Below are 20,307 nucleotides of genomic sequence, written 5' to 3' on the forward strand. Positions count from 1 at the left end.
GATAAGGCAATCACTACCGAAGTCAGATAGCCCAGTAAGTTCCCATATTCAATAACACATCTGTGCGTTAGCCCACAGCCGAGGAGAGGGAGATGTGTTACAAATTGGCCTCAGCACCCCGGGGGGAAAGGGGAGGGGGAGAGGAGAACTGAAACCATCCAGAATTCCCATTTCTAGTCACTATCAAGCAAGCCCCGCTCACACATGAAGATAGAAACATAGGAAAATAGGAGCAGGAGTCGGCCATTCGGCCCTTCGAGCCTGCTCCGCCATTCAATATGATCATGGCTGATCCTCTATCTCAATACCATATTCCCGCTCTCTCCCCATACCCCTTGATGCCTTTTGTGTCTAGAAATCTATCTATCTCCTTCTTAAATATATTCAGTGACTTGGCCTCCACAGCCTTCTGTGGTAGAGTATTCCACAGGTTCACCACCCTCTGAGTGAAGAAATTTCTCCTCACCTCAGTCCTAAACGTCCTACCCCGTATCCTGAGACTGTGACCCCTCGTTGTAAACCCCCCCCCCAGCCAGGGGAAACATCCTCCCTGCATCCAGTCTGTCTAACCCTGTCAGAATTTTATACGTTTCAATGAGATCCCCACTCATTCTTCTAAACTCTAGTGAATACAGGTCTAGTCGACCCAATCTCTCCTCATACGACAGTCCTACCATCCCAGGAATCAGTCTGGTGAACCTTCGCTGCACTCCCTCTATGGCAAGTATATCCTTTCTTAGGTAAGGAGACCAAAACTGCACACAGTACTCCAGGTGTGGTCTCACAAAGGCCCTGTATAACTGTAGTAAGATATCCTTGCTCCTGTCCTCAAATCCTCTTGCAATGAAGGCCAACCTACCATTTGCCTTCTTAACTGCTTGCTGCACCTGCATGTTTGCTTTCAGTGACTGGTGTACAAGGACACCCAGGTCCCTCTGTACATCAACATTTCCCAAGATGACTACTTGGACAAGATATCGGGAGTGCAACTGGCACAGTGGTACCACATCCCCACAAGGGGAGAAAATTGGCAGAATTTGGAGTAACAAAGTATAGCTTTAAGTATAACCAAATCCCCAAAAGATAACTTTTATCTGGATAGAAAAATAAATGAAAATGGGGAATCCACAGCAAATGGATGCTCTGACAATTTACAAAGAATTGCAGGCGTTGTTATTGTCATTTTGAACAGAATCCTGAAAACTAAGTTAGAAGGTTCAGCTGTAGCGCATTATGCATTCTCAGCGACAGCCTTAAACCATTGGAGCTGACTTTGCTCCGTGCAGCTCTGTGAAACAGATGTGTGTTAAGAGTGGTGGAGCGGTGGGGTAAAGTCGCAACTGGCTAACTATCCTTACTCTGATAACTCCGCACACCCCCCCAACCCAAAATCAGCTGTTAGAAACATTTATGGGAAACTGAATTTGTTACGGCCTTGTTAAAAATCGTGAGTGACCAATTAGTGCAGAATTCTGCAAGTAAGGAGGCACATTAACAGATAAGTGTTTTACAGAAGCCTGTTGTAAGTAAAGATTAGGAACATGAAGATTTGAGTGTAGCAGTGAGTAGTACTGTCATTCCCTGACGGTAAGCAAGTGTGAAGCCACCATTCAAATGTAAATGATGTGAATTGGGAGTTGTAGTGCAGAGGGGGTCTGAGGCCCATGAGTCACAGCAGGTAGTACTCAAGTAAGGAATCTAGAGAGAAAGACTTGCATTTATATAGCGCCTTTCACAACCACCAGATGTCTCAACGCGCTTTGCAGCCAATGAAGTACTTTTGAAATGGAGTCACTGTGGGAAACGTGGCAGCCAATTCGCGCACAGCAAACAGCAATGTGATAATGACCAGATAATCTGTTTTTTTGTTATGTTGGTTGAGGGATAAATATTGGCCCAGGACACTGGGGATAACTCCCCTGCTCTTCTTCGAAATGGTGGCCATGGGGATCTTTTACGTCCACCTGAGAGAGCAGACGGGGCCCCGGTTTAACGTCTCATCTGAAAGACGGCACCTCCGACAGTGCAGCACTCCCTCAGCACTGCACTGGAGTGTCAGCCTAGCTTTATGTGCTCAAGTCCCTGTGAGTGGGACTTAAACCCACAACATTCTAGACTCAAAAGGCAAGTGTGCTACCCACTGAGCCACAGCTCACACTGACACATTTACCATAAGTTATGTGGGCATAGTGAGGACAATTGCCTTCGGCTTCTCAGGCTCACCAGGAAGGCTGTAACTGAGGCGTGCCACCTGATTTACAAAGACTTGCAAGGACAGTCAAAACATCTGCAATTCACTATCAATTACAAATGAAGCTCAGCTCTGTCCACAGCTTTTATGCCACTGTCTCCATCAGGGGGCATCTCAGGAACAACTATCTACCACTTTATTAGGGGCATAACCAGAGATCTGTAACAACATACATATCACTACACAACTTCAGCAAGAAGCGACGGCAGACGGGGAGACAGGTTCTCATGGCCCAGTTCATCCAATGAGCTTTGTAATTTGATCCTATTATGTTTTTTTAGATACAATGATATCACTGATTGCTATTTGCCATTTCTGTTTATTTTTTTTTAGTACGCACTGCATACAGCTAAGTTTCTTTGAGTTTTGAATAACTGACGCATTCTCTTTGCCACAATGAAAGAATGGCAGAGTGCAAGACAGACTAAAAGTGAATTCAATTTATTCAGTCGTGCAGCCATCATCTTGTCCAAATACCTGTAATGTGTTTTTCTTTTGTCACGTTTGCCGTTTGTGAGTTCTGAACATCCCTGTGCGGATTGTAGAGTAACTGCGTTCAGTTCTGGGCCCCGCACCTCAGGATAGATATATTGGCCTTGGAGGGGGTGCAGCACAGTTTCACCAGAATGATACAACAACAACAACTTGCATTTATATAGCACCTTTAATGTAGCAAAACATCCCAAGGTACTTCACAGGAGCAATTATCAAACAAAATTTGACACCAAGAAGGCAGGTGGTATAGAAACATAGAAGATAGGAGCAGGAGTCGGCCATTTGGTCCCTCAAGCCTGCTCTGCCATTCAATGTAGATTATGGCGGATCATCCAAATTCAGTACTCTGTCCCTGCTTTCTCCCCATATCCCTTTAGCTTTAAGAAATATACCTAACTCTTTCTTGAATATATTTAATGAATTGGCCTCAACTGCCTTCTGTGGTAGAGAATTCCACAGGTTCACCACTCTCTGGGTGAAGAAATTCCTCCTCATCTCAGTCCTAAATGCCTTACCCCTTATCTTTAGACTGTGACCCCTGGTTCTGGGCTCCCCCGCCATCGGGAACATCTAGTCCTGTTAGAATTTTATAAGTTTCAATGCGATCCCCTCTCATTCTTCTAAACTCCAGCGAATATAAGCCCAATCGACCCAATCTCTTCTCATACGTCATTCCTGCCATCCCAGGTATCAGTCTGGTGAATCTTCACTGCACTCCCTCCATGGCAAGAACATCCTTCCTCAGATAAGGCGACCACAGTACTCAAGGTGTGGTCTCACCAAGGCCCTGTACAACTGCAGCAAGACATCCTTGCTCCTGTACTCGAATCCTCTCACTATGAAGGCCAACAAGTTTAGAAGATTGAGAGGGGATCTCATCGAAACCTATAAAATTCTGTCAGGTCTGGACAGATTAGATGCAGGAAGGATGTTTCTGATGGCCGGGGAGTCCAGAACCAGGCGTTATAATCTAAGGATAAGGGGTAAGCCATTTAGGACTGAAATGAGGAGGAATTTCTTCACCCAGAGAGTGGTGAACCTGTGGAATTCTCTGCCACAGAGGGCGGTGGAGGCCAGTTCATTAAATATATTCAAGAAAGAGTTGGATATATTTCTTGAGGCTATAGGGATCAAGGGATATGGGGAAAAGGCAGGGACAGGGTACTGAATTTGGATGATCAGCCATGATCACATTGAATGGCGGAGCAGGCTCGAAGGGCCGAATGGCCTACTCCTGCTCCTATCTTCTATGTTTCTATACCACCTGCCTTCTTAACCGCCTGCTGCACCTGCATGCTTACCTTCAGCGACTGGTGCACAAGGGCACCCAGGTCTCGTTACACTTCCCCTTCTCCCAATCTATTGCCGTTCAGATAATAATCTGCCTTCCTGTTTTTGCCACCAAAATCGATAACCTCGCATTTATCCACATTATACTGCATCTGCCATGCCTCTGCCCAGTCACCCAACCTATCCAAATCATACTGGAGTTTCTCGGCATCCTCCTCACAGTACACACACCCACCCAGCTTTGTGTCGTCTGCAAACTTACTAATGGTAAGCATGAAACTATTGTCGTAAAAACCCATCTGGTTCACTAATGTCCTTTAGGGAAAGAAATCTGCTGTTCTTACCTGGTCTGGCCTATATGTGACTCCAAACCCACAGCAATGTGGTTGACTCTTAACTGCCCTCTGGCCTAGACATCTGAAATGGCCTAGCAAGTCACTAACCACAATGAAACATATTAAGACCTAACAGCACTGTGGGAGTACCTTCACCACATGGACTGCGGCTCACCACCACCTTCTCTAGGGCAATTAGGGATGGGCAATAAATGCTGGCCTTGCCAGTGATGCCCAGATCCCATAAGCAAATAAAAAAAAAGTAGGTTTTAAGGAGGAGAGCGAGGCGGAGAGATTTAGGGAGGGAATTCCAGAGCCTGGGGCCTAGGCAGCTGAAAGCACAGCCGCCAATGGTTGAGTGATTAAAATAGGGGATGGATCCGTTATGTCTCACCATTCAATGCAACTCACTAGGCCACTTCCAAAGGTGCACACAAATCTGTCCAAGAAGGCAAAGTGTTGAAAATAAAGATTTCAATGTTTGGCAGCACATCAACAGAAACTTTACATGACCATTGGCGAAAACACCCAAGTGCCTACCCTGGACAAGGATGAGGGTGAGTGTGAGGGGTGGCTAGTGAGATGTGGAAGTGATAATGTAGATAGGGACGGATGAGTGGAGGTGCAAGGTAAGTTGATGTGAGTAAAGATGTGCAGGAGTAGGGTAGGGAAGGCAGAGTGATGGGGATGTATTGAGTGGCACAGCAGGGATGAGGTTGAGTGAGGCTTGGCAGTAATGTTTCATGATCTACTGAGATCATTGAAAGGTTTGCACCACTGCAGCCTGGTCCTCCTGACCATATCCCTGCTTGTGTCCTCCTGTGCAATGTGCAACCAGGCTGTGTTGATCTCCTGGGGAGGTCTCTTCCGCCCATGGGGAGGGAAGGGAACCTCCCTGCGTGCTGTGGCTCCCTCCATAAGCATATGGAAGGCGTCATGGGAGAGCCTGGGTGCAGCCATCAACCTTTGTGCAGTACTTGTCAGTGTTTGCAGCACCTCAATGCTGTAGAGCACTGACAGCAGAACTGTCAAAATCAATGTGGACATGGCCCCTTTAAGGAAACCGGCTGATGATGTGTCATCAAATGACATCATCAGACCCGCTTTCTTTTAATTGGCCGGGAACCTCAAAGGGCAGGTTTAACAAGACCAATCAACAGAAAATTCTTCTCACAGAACGGGATGGAGCCGGGATCGGGATCGTAACCCGCCACCTACCTCGGCCGCACTGAGCCCGCCTCAGGCGGCGAATCACGGCCTTAATCTCTTGGGCAGCCTAATCGTAACTGTTGCTGTCTGAGTTCACTTGTTGTGAAATTAAGCAGGTTAAAAATTTGTATCTGACTCATCCTATCAGGTGTTTGCTTTATCCACAGCCTAGAGAGGCATGCGGGGGCATGATGTGCACACGCTTGAATATCCAGTGCAGATCACAAGGGAGTATCATTGTTACAGCCCTGGTTTATGCTGTCATGTAAGTACATATTGAGCAGAGCGAGATTACTCCAGCACTTAATGGCATGGAATTCACCTGCGGGTGTGACTGACTCCACTGAACCTGAGCAGGTAGCTACCAAACACAAACTTGTAGCCAATTAAGGTCTGTGTCACTATAGGACTCATTAGCAAAGAGCCAGCATGGGCCTGATGGGCTAACAGGACCTGCGTCTGTGCTGTTACTTTGATGGTTCTATGGACTTATTCGTGGCACGGAGCATGTTGAGCCTTTGCTCTGTACCATTTGGCACCTCATCAGTCACCTCACCCTCATCTTCCTCAACCTCAGCTCCCAAGGTGTACAAATGTGCTGCTTCGAATGAAGGTGGTAATAGTTTGAGTGTGGAGTTCTTCAAGTGCAGGTAGTGTTTGACTAGGTTCTTCTAGATTTGTAGAAAGAGCAAGATACATTACAAGTACAAAAGCATACATAACTATTTCGATATTAAATTGGCATCACATACACTATTGTATGCTCGTGCATAATCAGTGAGTATGGGCAGGTTCATGTAACATATAACGCAAATCATTTTGCCTTTAAACATAAGAGCAGTGGGCTTTGAGACATGGGCCGGGAATTTCCTCGGAGCTGCTCCCGATCCGCTACCATAACTTTGCTGGAAGTGCGCAGAAATCCTCATTTACGTACGTTTCCACCGCACTTATGGCGAAGTTACGGCAATGGAGTGGGAGCAGCTCCGAGAGACAATCCCAGCCACGGTGATTTGGTGCATGGAATTCCTACCTTCAGTAGTTCACTCTCCCATCACAGGGCGTATAATACGCTTTCCATTACCTTATTTCCATTCCTACTACCTTCTTGTTAACGCTTGTTCGTGTCAGTGGAGCTTTTTAGTACAGGAATCCCGCCCCAACCGCGGTTTTGCTGTACACGGATTTCAAGTATACGCGGTTTCCTCTCTGCGACAACTTTTGCCAACCGCGGCAGTGAATTTTGCGTATATGCGGTTTTAAATTTAGGATTAAGGTAAATAACATGATTTTATTGCTTTTATATTCTTTTTTATTCTGTTATTTGAACATTTATACTGTATTGCCAATCGCGGTTTTACTAACCACGGGAGTTTCCAAGGACGTATCCCCCGCGGTTGGGGAGGGATTACTGTATACATCTTTCACAATTGCAATGTTTCCTTGTGCACATATTTGTCCCGTGCTCGTATTTTGAAATAATAGTCATTCCTTGCCTTTTCCCCTTCCTGCCAGGTCCTCCAAATAGAGGAGAAATTGATGCTGTCAGTGGGCGATTTTAACCCTACTCGCTCAGCAGAAACCAGTTAAAATCGCCCCTGGCTCTCACCTGTCCGAAAGACGCCATGATCGCAACATCTGCAATTTTAACCTGCTCTCCTGAGCAGGCAGCAAGGACACTCGCCCGGAGCCAACAGGGTCATAGAACATAAGAACATAAGAACATAAGAAATAGGAGCAGGAGTAGGCCAATCGGCCCCTCGAGCCTGCTCCGCCATTCAATAAGATCATGGCTGATCTGATCCTAACTGCCAATCTACTATCACAGAACCATCTCCTGAATTTAACAGAATTAGACACACAAAATAGGAGCAGGATCAGGCTACACGGCCCCTGGGCCCGCTCCGCTACCCACAGGGCCATGACCGATACGAACCTAGACACATGTCCAAATTCCTGCCTGCTCCCCGTAACCCTTAATTCCCTTTACTTCTAGGAAACTGTCTTATTTCTGTTTTAAATTTATGTAATAATGTAGCTTCCACAGCTTTTTGGGGCAGCATATTCCATGGACCTACCACCCTCTGAGTGAAGTAGTTCCTCCTCATCTCAGTTTTGAAAGAGCAGCCCCTTATTCTAAGACTATGCCCCCTAGTTCTAGTTTCATCCATCATCGGGAACATCCTCACCGCATCCACCCGATCCAACCCCTTCACAATCTTAAATGTTTCGATAAGATCGCTTCTCATTCTTCTGAACTCCAATGAGTAGAGTCCGAATCTACTCAACCTCTCCTCATATGTCCATCCCCTCATCCCCGGGATTAACCGAGTGAACCTTCTTTGTACTGACTCGAGAGCAAGTATGTCTTTTCTTAAGTATGGACACCAAAACAGTATGCAGTATTCCAGGTGTGGTCTCACCAATACCTTGTACAACTGAAGCAATACCTCCCTATTTTTATATTCTATCCCCCTAGCAATGAAAGCCAACATTCCATTGGCCTTCTTAATCACTTGCTGCATCTGCATACTAACCTTTTGAGTTTCGTGCACCAGGACCCCCAGATCCCTTTGTACTTCAGTACTTTCCAGTTTCTTGCCATTAAGATAATAACTTGCTCTACGATTTTTCCTGCCAAAGTGCATAACCTCACACTTTCCAGTATTGTATTCCATCTGCCAAATCTCTGCCCACTTACTTAGCCTGTCTATGTCCCCTTGCAGGTTTTTTATGTCCTCCTCACTCACTACTTTCCCTCCCATCTTAGTATCATCTGCAAACTTTGATATGTTACACTCAGTCCCCTCCTCCAAATCGTTAATATAGATTGTAAAGAGTTGGGGACCCAGCACTGACCCCTGCGGAACACCACAAGTTACTGATTGCCAGTCTGAGAATGAACCATTTATCCCAACTCTCTGCCTTCTGTTAGATAGCCAATCCTCTATCCATGCCAGAATATTACCCCCAATCCCGTGATTTTTTATCTTAAGCAATAATCTTTTGTGTGGCACCTTGTCAAATGCCTTTTGGAAGTCTAAATACACTATGTCCACTGGTTCCCCTTTATCCATCCTGTATGTTACTTCCTCAAAGAACTCCAGCAAATTTGTCAAACATGACTTCCCCTTCATAAAACCATGCTGACTTTGTCCTATTAAATTATGATTATCCAAATGCCCTGTTACTGTCTCCTTAATAATGGACTCCAAAATTTTACCTACCACAGATGTTAGGCTAACCGGTCTATAGTTTCCAGCCTTCTGTCTACTGCCCTTTTTAAATAAGGGTGTTACATTAGCAGTTTTCCAGTCTGCCGGGACCTTTGCCGAGTCCAGGGAGTTTTGGAAAATTATTACCAATGCATCCACAATCCCTACTGCCACTTCCCTCAAGACCCTAGGATGCAAGCCATCAGGTCCAGGTGATTTATTCGCCTTGAGTCCCATTATTTTACCGAGTACCACTTCCTTAGTGATTTTGATCGTGTTTAGCTCCTCCCCCGCTATAGCCCCCTGTTTGTCCAGTGTTGGGATATTCTTAGTGTCCTCTACTGTAAAGACTGATACAAAATATTCATTCAGTGTTTTTGCCATCTCCATATTTCCCACCATTAATTTCTCGGTCTCATCCTCTAAGGGACCAACATTTACTTTAGCCACCCTTTTTCTTTTTATATAACTATAAAAACTCTTACTATCTGTTTTTATATTTTTTGCTAATTTACTTTCATAATCTATCTTCACTTTCTTAATCAATCTTTTTGTTATTTTTTGCTGTCTTTTAAAGTTTTCCCAATCCTCTATCCTCCCACTAGATTTGGCTACCTTATATGCCCTTGTTTTTAGTCGAATACTATCCTTAATTTCTTTACTTAGCCACGGATGGCTGTCTTTTCTTTTACACCCTTTTCTTCTCAGTGGAATATATATTTTTTGGAAGTTGTAAAATAACTCCTTAAATGTGCACCTCTGATCATGTATCGTCTTACCCTTTAATCTATTTTGCCAATCCACTCTACTCAATTCCGCTCTCATACCTTCATAGTCTCCTTTATTCAAGCTTAGCACGCTTGTTTGAGATCCAACCTTCTCACCCTCTAATTGATTATGGAATTCAACCATGTTATGGTCACTCATTTAAAGGGGATCCCTTACTAGGACATTTTTAGGAAATATAGAAGATAGGAGCAGGAGTAGGCCATTCGGCCCCTCGAGCCTGTCCTAAATGGCTTACCCCTTATCCTTAGACTGTGACCCCTGGTTCTGGACTCCCCAGCCATCGGGAACATCCTTCCTGCATCTAGTCTGTCTAGTCCTGTTAGAATTTTATAAGTTTCAATGAGATCCCCTCTCATTCTTCTAAACTCCAGCGAGTATAAGCCCAATCGACCCAATCTCTCCTCATACGTCATTCCTGCCATCCCAGGTATCAGTCTGGTGAATCTTCGCTGCACTCCCTCCATGGCAAGAACATCCTTCCTCAGATAAGGCGACCAAAACTGCACACAATACTCAAGGTGTGGTCTCACCAAGGCCCTGTACAACTGCAGCAAGACATCCTTGTTCCTGTACTCAAACCCTCTCGCTACGAAGGCCAACATACCATTTGCCTTCTTAACCGCCTGCTGCAGCTGCATGCTTACCTTCAGCGGCTGGTGCACAAGGACACCCAGGTCTCATTGCACTTCCCCTTCTCCCAATCTATTGCCATTCAGATAATAATCTGCCTTCCTGTTTTTGCCACCAAAGTGGATAACCTCGCATTTATCCACATTATACTTCATCTGCCATGCTTCTGCCCAATTACCAAACCTGTCCAAATCATACTGGAGTTTCTCGGCATCCTCCTCATAGTACACACGCCCACCCTGTAGTGTCTGCGTATCAATAACACACAGACTGCAGGAGAACGGTAATAACAGGTGTTTACTGAACAGAGGGTATGCTCCCCTTTTAGATAAACAGTACATAACATTCATTTAACAATTAAATAATAACGAATTACAATTACAATTTTCATTGTACTACATACATCAGCTGAAAGTAATCATTTATAAATTCAGTCTTTGAGGAGGCTTCCTGATCCTGTCTGGATAGCGCCTTTCTCGAGTATCCTGTTCTTGCGGCGGAGTCGATTCTGGCTCATTGTCATTGGTTGGTTCGTCAGCTTCCAATACCACTGATTCTGAGGTAGACGCAATCTGTACTTCGGGTTCATCACCAGGTGCGCATGCTCGTGGTATGGGTTTGACTTGTTCCTGTGACTCTAGAATCTGGTCAGCATGGCGTCTCACGATGCTCTCTCCGATGTCCACTGTGTACATTAGTGGTCCCTGCCATGTGCATATCGTTCCTGGCTGCCATTTTTCTGTTCGGTAGTCGCGGGCCAAGACTGGTTGCCCTATCTTGAAGCTCCTGGTTGGCTTCTCATTGATGTGCTGGAATTGCTTATTCTCAACATCTCGTCTTATGTTTGGTTTGAGCAAATCCAGGCGACATCTTAACCTTCGGTTAAAGAACATCATGGCTGGAGCTTGGTTGGTGACTGCATGTGTCGCATTCCGGTAAGCAAACAAGAAATTATCCACCTTGTGTTGCAGTGGTATGTTGTCGTTATACATCGCCTTTATTGCTTTTTTAAAGGTTTGAACAAGCCTCTCAGCCAATCCATTTGTGGCTGGATGATATGGGGCGGATGTGTAATGCTTTACCCCATTATTCCTCAAAAACCTCCGGAAATCCCCGGACACAAACTGTGGTCCATTGTCGGAGCAAATCTGTTCTGGCAAGCCATTCCTGGCGAAGATGGTCCGTAGGACTGCAATGGTTTTCTCCATGGTGGTGGAGGACATTTTGATGACCTCTGGCCATTTCGAATGTGCATCCACGGCGATTAAAAACATTGAGTCCATAAATGGACCAGCAAAATCAATGTGTATGTAATGGCTTCAGCGGCACTTCCCTCTGCTCGCCACCTGAGGGCAGTTTTTGAGGCTTCGGTGCACTGTTGCCGTGCCTTTGGGCCCCTCTCCTCACCTGTTTCTCGAGTAATTGATCTCATCAGAATAATTAGGCTAGTTAATAAAGTTGTTCGTTTTTGTCCTTGTCTTGTCCTCTGTGCCTCTGGCCTCACCTATGTGTTGTTAAAGTATTTGTCTCCTGTCTCATTTGAATAATTATGTCACGTGACCACTCTGGCCTGTATTTAAGCTTCCTGTTTCCTGTCCTCTTTGCTCAGTCCTGGGTTCGCCTGCCTGCAAGTAACAGCTCTTGCTGTGTCTCTGGCGTTCTCGAGTCTGTCTGTGTTTTCGAGTCTGAACTGAATCTCCTTTCGAGTGTTACCATGTCTCTCTGTTTTCAAGTCTCAACTGAATCTCCTTTCGAGTTCTACCCAGTCTCGAGTCCTTGGATAGGTTTCCTGCGCTTGGGTCCACTACCGAAACCCTAGCAAAACGGCCCCGTGAATGCACGGCCCCGTGACAGTGTACCCATTGCCATGGAGATGAGGGCCACTCCCATGGGTGTAGCGGGGCCTGTGGTGGAGCGTTTTGAACTTTCTGGCATCCTTTGCATCTCTTGGTCATTTCCTCGATTTCTTTATCGATTCCCGGCCACCACACAAACGCCCTGGCTAGGCTCTTCATTTTTACCCCTCCCAGATGACCCTCATGAAGCTCATTGAGCACTCTATCTCTCAACTTGGGTGGAATTACCACTCGGGATCCACACATCAAGGTCCCCCGGCACACTGACAGCTGTTCTCTACTTGGCGAGAATGCTGGCAACAGTGAGTCACCGTGTGCTGGCCATCCCTTCACCGTCAAATCATAGACCCGAGAGAGTGTCGGGTCATTTCTGGTTTCCTTCTCTATACTTGAGTTTGTAACAGGTAGACATTCGACTATGGTCGAATGGAATATCTCAACAGGGTCCACTGCAGGTGCTTCCTCCACCGTAGGCAGCGGCAGGCGCGACAGCCCATCAGCGTATCCATGCTGTTTCGTGCCCTTATACTCTATGTCGTATTGATGTGCCCCTAGAAAAAGGGACCATCTTTGCAGCCGTTGCGCCGTCATCACCGGAACGCCCTTCTTTGGGTTAAAAATGGAGACAAGAGGCTGGTGATCAGTCAGTAAGGTGAATTTCTGCCCGTGCAGATAGTGATTGAACTTCTTCACCCCCCATACCAGGCTGAGGGCCTCCGTCTCAATCTGGGCGTAGTTACGCTCGGCTGAGGTTAACGAGCGTGACGCAAAGGCTATTGGCCTCTCTGAACCATCAAGGAATTTGTGCGACAGCACCGCTCCAATGCCGTAGGGAGACGCATCACATGCCAACCGAATTGGTAGTGTTGGATTGTAGTGGGCCAATACTTCTTTTGAAGTGATTAGGCATTTACATTTCTGAAAGGCACACTTACACTCATCACTCCATTTCCATGCAACTCCAGTTTGCAGCAGGGCATTCAGTGGGTGCAGAATTGTAGACAAATTTGGCAAGAACTTATGGTAGTAGTTCACCAACCCGAGGAACGACCTCAGTTGCGACACATTTTCCGGTGCTGGAGCCTTGACTACTGCCTCAATCTTGTCTGGGGACTTATGTAACCCCTCTTCATCAATCACATGGCCACAATACAAGATTTGTTTCCTGAAAAACTCGCATTTGGGGCGGTTGGCTCGTAGCCCATATTCTTGTAATCTAGTGAGCACCTGCTCCAGGTTGGCAAGGTGTTCACTGTCATTTTCGCCCGTAACCAGGATGTCGTCCAAATAACACTGGGTCCCCGGGATCCCTTGCAGGACTTGTTCCATCGCCCTCTGCCAAATAGCCGGAGCTGATGCTACCCCGAATACCAGTCGGTTGTACTGGTAAAGACCTTTGTGAGTGTTTATCGTGAGGTATTTTCTAGATGCTTCTTCTACCTCCATTTGTAGATACGCTTGGGCCAGATCAATCTTCGTAAAGCGTTTCCCTCCAGATAGTGAGGCGAAAATATCTTCTATCCGTGGAAGTGGATATTGTACTGTGTGAAGGACTGGGTTCACAGTTACCTTAAAGTCCCCACAGATGCGAACCTTCTTTGGCTCCCCAGGCGTGCTGCTCAATGATTTCTTCATTACAGGAACGATGGGTGTGGCCCACTCGCTCCTGTCCACCTTGGACAGCACACCCGAACGCTCCAGACTCTCCAGCTCTGCTTCGACGGCTGGGCGGATCGCAGACAGTACTGGTCTGGCCTTAAAAAATTTTGGGTTTGCGTTATCTTCAATTTTTATTGTTGCCATTATGCCTTTTAGAGTCCCAAGTCCTTGCTGGAACACCTCTTTCACGTCAGTTAGAATTTTTGACAGTCGTCCAGGTGTGACGTCGTCATCCTTTTTGTCAGCCACAGTTAGCGCCTGAATGGAATGCCAATGCAATTGTATTTTTCGGATCCATTCACGTCCCAATAATGGTGGTCCTCCATCTTGTAGTATATATAGATACAGATTCTGTGTTTCCTTGCCGTTGTATTTAACGGGCGCCCTTATTTTTCCTCTGGGGTAGACTTTTTGCCCCGTATATGTCTTCAAGACAATGGACGTGTCCTTCAAGGGTATGTGTGAGAATAGCCGCTCGTAGAATCGTCGATTCATGACTGTTAGGCCTGATCCTGTGTCCAATTCCATCTTTACTTGGAACCCTGCTATCATGAGGGTGACCCAAATGGTTCGGTGATCCTCCTTTGCGATCACGTTGTGTAACTTTAGACAACTTAGTCTCCTGCTCCCGGAGTCATTGTCACTCTTCTGATCTTCTGAACTACTGTCCGTCATCTTTTGTACTTTCTTGTACTTTTCCTTAGTAGTTCTTTTAGTGTTGGTTTTCTTTCCCGACCTGCAGACTCGTGCTATGTGTCTAGGGTTGCAAAGGGGTGGAAAGTTTCTGGTAAATTTCCGGTAAATTTCCGGAAATTTTCCACGGGAAGTTTAGCTTGGGAATTTTGGGAATTTTGCCCAAAAAAGCACATGCTAGCATAATATTGTTTTTTTTGTATTTCTTTCTTTTTTTTCCACAGGTCCTCTCTTAAAATTACTAACAGAGATGGAATCTTAATTATTAAGGAATTTCTTAATCAATATATGTTTATCTTCTTACTTGGCTTGTTTTAATAATTACAAGTTTTGTGTGTGACTGTGAACAAATGTGTCCTGATTGGTTGGATGAGTGGATGAGCGATTAGCTCCCTCTATTTGTAATATTTGCATATCGAATTGTGATTGGCCTGCAGGCATCTGTAAGACTGCTATAGTTTTTTTAAGATCCAGGTTAGGGGTCCTGAGGGAAGTCATTTTGTTTTCTGCTGATGTTGTGATGATGCAGTAAGTAAATCAGACTTTATACCAAATAAACCAGTTACTTGTTGAACTCTGTTGTTCTTCAATTTAAAATATACAAAATAATACACTATTGGTGATGTAGCGTCGTGTGTGTACAGGTCATGCTTCCATCACATGGAGCATCAGCAAAAATGTACTCACCCTGTTGCAATCGTGCTGATCGACCGCAGTTCGACACAGAGATGAATGCCCTTTATTTCTCTGCATAGAACAATGCCACGTTTACCGTCGGATGTGTGGAAGCATTTTACCCCAGGCATTAAAGATGGAAAGACTGTGTACATGTGCAAACACTGTAGAAAGCCATATGTAAAGAATGCCACAAAGATGCAGCAGCATGTATCCAAATGCAACAACTTCACTCAAAGCTCATAGCAGTCAGCCCAGAGTTCCTCTGCTTCCATTCAAGAAGATGATGGTTCTCATTCAGCATCAGGCTCCTTATCATCAGCAACTCCTGGCCCACTTGGAAGGTTCTTTGATACAATGGATAACCATAGCCAGAAGAATGCAGATGAGTGCCTTGCTCAAGCTGTATATGCAACAGATTTTTCAATGTTATTCGTGCTGCATACTGTCCTCCCACCAGACATGCTTTGTCTACTTATTTGCTGGAGGCTGAGTATAACAGAGTCCAAGGAAAGCTCAAAGAAACGATAGCGATGGCAGACTGTGGTGCAGTTATCTCAGATGGGTGGTCAAATGTACGAGGGGAGGGCATCATAAACTACATCGTCTCCACTCCTCTCCCAGTGTTCTTCAAGAGCACAGACACGAAGGACAACAGACACACAGGCACATACATTGCTGATGAGCTGAAAGCGGTCATCAACGATCTTGGATCACAAAAGGTCTTTGCAGTAGTTACTGACAATGCTGCGAATGTGAAGGCTGCTTGGGCTCAAGTGGAGGAGGCCTACCCTCATATTACGTCTATTGGGTGCGCAGCTCATGGGCTTAACCTGCTCCTCAAGGACATCATGGGTTTGAGAACCATGGAAGCACTGTACAAGAGAGCCAAGCAAGTTGTTAAGTATGTCAGGGGAAAACAGGTAGTTGCAGCAACCTACAACTCCAAGCAAATGACAAAGAACAAGAACACCACACTGAAGCTGCCCAACAACACTAGATGGGGTGGTGTTGTCATAATGTACAACAGCCTTCTGGAGGGTAAGGAGTCGCTGCAAGAAATGGCAATATCCCAGTCTGGGGATATGGAAACCACCACCAAGAAAATATTGCTGGATGATGTGTTTTGGGAGAGAGTGGTTAGCAGCCTTAAACTACTCTCACCAGTAGCATCTGCAATTGCTCAGATTGAAGGAGATGACGCTGTCTTGTCAGATGTTCTCAGGCTTTTTACTGATTTAAAAGAACAAATCAGCATTGCCCTACCCACATCCCTGCTGCTCAAAGCAGAGGAGAAGGCAATTGTTCAATTCATACAGACGCGTCAAGAATTTTGTGTCAAGCCGATTCATGCTGCAGCATACATGCTGGACCCAAAGCATGTTGGGAGACCAATACTTTCTGGAGAACAGATCAACAGCGCTTACAGTCTGATTTCTACCCTCTCACACCATCTCAATCTGGATGTGGGCAAAGTTCTGGGAAGTCTGGCAAAGTTCTCTACCAAGCAAGGTCTTTGGAATGGGGATGGGATATGGGAATTGTAGTGTATGTACCCATCTACCTTTAAGGGAACTATTGAATGTAACCGTTCACCTTTAAGGGAACTACTTTAGGTGTGGCACTATTTGTTTGGCTTCTGTATACTGTAATACCGATAGTGACCACACCAGTATATAAGTGTTGTAGCAGGATTTCTGGGGCAGATTCGCCCGGACCTTCGAATAGTAAAGACCTGTTTGTTTGTTACTTCTGAAGTCTGTGTATTTATTAACTGCACAACCCACAGACTTTACAGTGGCGACGAGTCCGATCGTACACTGCGGCAAGATTACCATAAGCAACGAAGAGCGTCGAAGAGAGACAACCGCCCTCGTCGTGCTACCAAAAGAAAACACGAGGCTGCAACAACAGAAAGCAGGAAGACTAACAACAAAAGCTGTATCAGCAACAGGCACTGACTACCCTTCTGCCACGGTGCGGAGTGAGCCGACCAGCAAGAAACAAGGCGGCCGAAGAGACTGTGAGTAGGGGAAGGTGTAGAAGCATCCGGAGGATAAGGGCAGAGCACTCGACCTCGGTCGAGGGGGAGCTGTGCCGGCCAAAAGTCGGGTCCAACGGCGTCGGGTGACAGCCGGACCGCGATCGGCGGGACAATCGGGGCAGCGACCGCAGCCACGAAGCGCTGAGCCTGCGAGTAGGCGCGGGAAGAGAAACCCAGCCGCAGCCGGGGAGGGAAACACCGGTCTGCGAGAGGGCTGGGGAGGCGAACGGGAACCGTGCGGGTGAGAGCCGGGTGCGGAGAGAGAGACTGCGAGGAGCCGGTCCAGCGGCTGAGCTGTTCTCCGCCAACGGGGTACTCAGAGCCGGCAAAACCGAATGTGCGGGAGTGGGTGAGAGACACAGCCGAAAACGGGGTGAGAGACTGCGCGAGAGCCAGTCCAGCGGTGAGCTGTTCTCCACCAACGGGGTACCCAGGGCCGGTAGCATCGAACGTGCGGGTGAGAGAGACAGAGCCGGGTACGGAGAGAGAGACTGCGCGAGAGCCAGTCCAGCGGCTGAACTGTCCTCCGCTAACGGGGTGTACCCAGCGCCGGTAGAGCCGTGCGGGCGGGAGGAAAAGACATAGCCGAGTAAGGGGAGCTGTGCGGTAGCCAGCCAGCGGCTGAACCTGTCCGCTGAGGGGGAAGCGTACGCCTTCCACCGGGAAGAAACGCGGGAAGCCGCCATTAGGCGGAGAAGACGCCAGAAGCAGGAAACCGCCATTGAAGGAGGCGGGGCGAGAAAGGAAGAGCGGGAAACCGCCATTTTCGCGGGAAAACCGCCATCTTGATTGACATACCGCCACTGAAGTGGGCGGGGAGAGAAGGAAAGAGCGGGAAACCGCCGATTTCGCGGGAAAACCGCCATCTTAGAAACAAATAAATAAATAAGAAATACTGGTGCTGCTCCCAAGGGAAGAAAGATGCCTAAGCGAGGGAATATTAACGACTTTAATTCTGAAATAGAAGACTGGGCCACGTACGTGGAACGCATAGAGATCTATTGTGAAGCCAACAAAATAGAGGAAGACGACAAGGCGATAACATTGCTAAACTCGATGGGGGCAAAAACATACGGGCTCTTGAAGCATCTAATAGCACCAAATAAACCAGCGGATCAGACCTTCGAAGAGATTGTGGCTGTGCTGAAGGATCACTTGAACCCCACACCGCTGATGCTGGCTGAACGATTCAAATTCTACGCAAGAACGCAGAAGAAAGACGAAAGCAATGCGGAATACTTGGTCGAACTGCGTAGGCTAGCGAAATACTGCCAGTTCGGAGGGAATCTGACAGAAGCGCTGCGGGACAAGTTCGTATGCGGATTGTCCAAAGAAGGGACGCAGAAGCGACTACTGGAAGAGAATGACCTCACACTGGACAGGGCTGTCCTTATAGCTGCATCGCACGAAGCCGCAGCGAAAGGAACGGCGGAAATGCAACTAAAGGCGGCGGCACTCGGGGTGGACCAAATTACTTCAAGCACAACAAAATGCTACCGTTGTGGGAAGACAACGCATGACCAGAATCAATGCTGGTTTAAGAACCAAGAGTGTAGGAAATGTGGCAAACTGGGTCACATCGCGAAGGTATGCCGGTCCGGGAAAAAGACCAATAATCAAAGGAAGCCACCACAAGAAAAGTACAACAAGGTACACAAGGTGGCTGAGAAGAGTTCAGACGAACAGAATTCAGACTCAGACCCAAACAACCAGGAGCTGGGTAGTCTGAGAATCCACAATGTGGGTAAAGAAACGGATCTACAGGCCATCTGGGTCATACTAAAAATAGCTGGAGTCCAAATAAGAATGGAGCTGGACACTGGATCAGCTCTATCAGTCATCAACCGAAGGGACTACCACCGGCTATTCTCTCACATACCTTTAAGAAATACCAAGTTCATATTACAGACATACACGGGGCATAACGTATACCCCGTGGGGAAAGTAAGAGTCAAGGTGAGAGATAGGGGTAAAGAACACCCAAGAATGAGCTTGTACGTATTAGCTGAGGGAGGACCACCACTTCTAGGACGGGAGTGGATTAAGAAAATAGACATGGAATGGCATTACCTAAAAGCCATAATGAGGGAGGACTCGGTGCAGAGAGCGACCATAGAGCCATCATAGTCAAATACCAATCACATTCCCCTGATGCTGTTCAGGAACTAGAATATTTACAGAATGAACCAAAGGAAGAGGAATCTTCAGGGAGCAGGATTTTATTCCAGTTCTTCTTTACAACTCCTTACAAGCAGAGTGTGAGAAGTTGAAAGAACAGTATGAACAGGCCCAGGCTACAATTCAGAAGGGGGTTAACTCGGCAGCCTCTGAAAAGCTAGTTTCAGTAGAAGCATATGAACAACTAAAGGTTGAACATGGGCAAGAAGTCCAAAGGCTGCAGGAAATTCTTGATGAGCTCAAGGCCAAGACAGACTCATCGATAGAAGCTCCATCCATAGATGAGCAATTAGAGGTGAAAATCATGGCAGAGCATGAAAGACAGGATGTCCAAGAACTTATAAAAACATTGAAGGACACCCAAGACAAATATGAGGCGGCAATGTCTGAGGTTCAACAACTTGAAGAACAGATTCAACTGGGAATCCTTGCAGTGGAAGAACAGGACACTGTAAGAATGGTCCCTGAACATGAACTAGAGAGCATCAGGGCGCAACTTTTCCGAGCGCTGAAAGCCAAAGTTCAAGAGGAACGTAAGGTGGAAGTATTGGAGAAAGAGGTGGATGAAATGGAGAAGACTCTGATCCACCGTGTTCCCAGGGAAGAGTTAATGGTCGGCCAACTCCTTCATATGCTGAAGGACAAGACTCTACAAGGGGAACAATCTGAACACGAGCTTCAATCTTCAGGGGGAACGAGTTCGGAGCTCTCAAAAGTCACGGAGATAGCTGAGGTGGCAACACAAATTTTACAAGGATGCCAAAAGTACGTTGAATCACGTCAAGGTGAACAGAAGAAGGTGGAAACCGTTACTTCAGTAGAAGGGTTAAATAGCCTGATAACGCAATTACCGGTGGAAAGGAAGGTATTGAACTCACAAATGAGGTCCATCGTGAAGGAATGGCAGATAACCCAGGAAGAGCGGGATGAATATGAATGCATGAAGAAGGCTTTTCAAGAAAGATGTTTAGGGAAGGAACCACCGTCA

This window comes from Somniosus microcephalus, chromosome 9, assembly GCF_052327205.1.
Source record: "Somniosus microcephalus isolate GS21.2 chromosome 9, FLI_Smic_1.0, whole genome shotgun sequence".
Classification (NCBI taxonomy): Eukaryota; Metazoa; Chordata; class Chondrichthyes; order Squaliformes; family Somniosidae; genus Somniosus; species Somniosus microcephalus.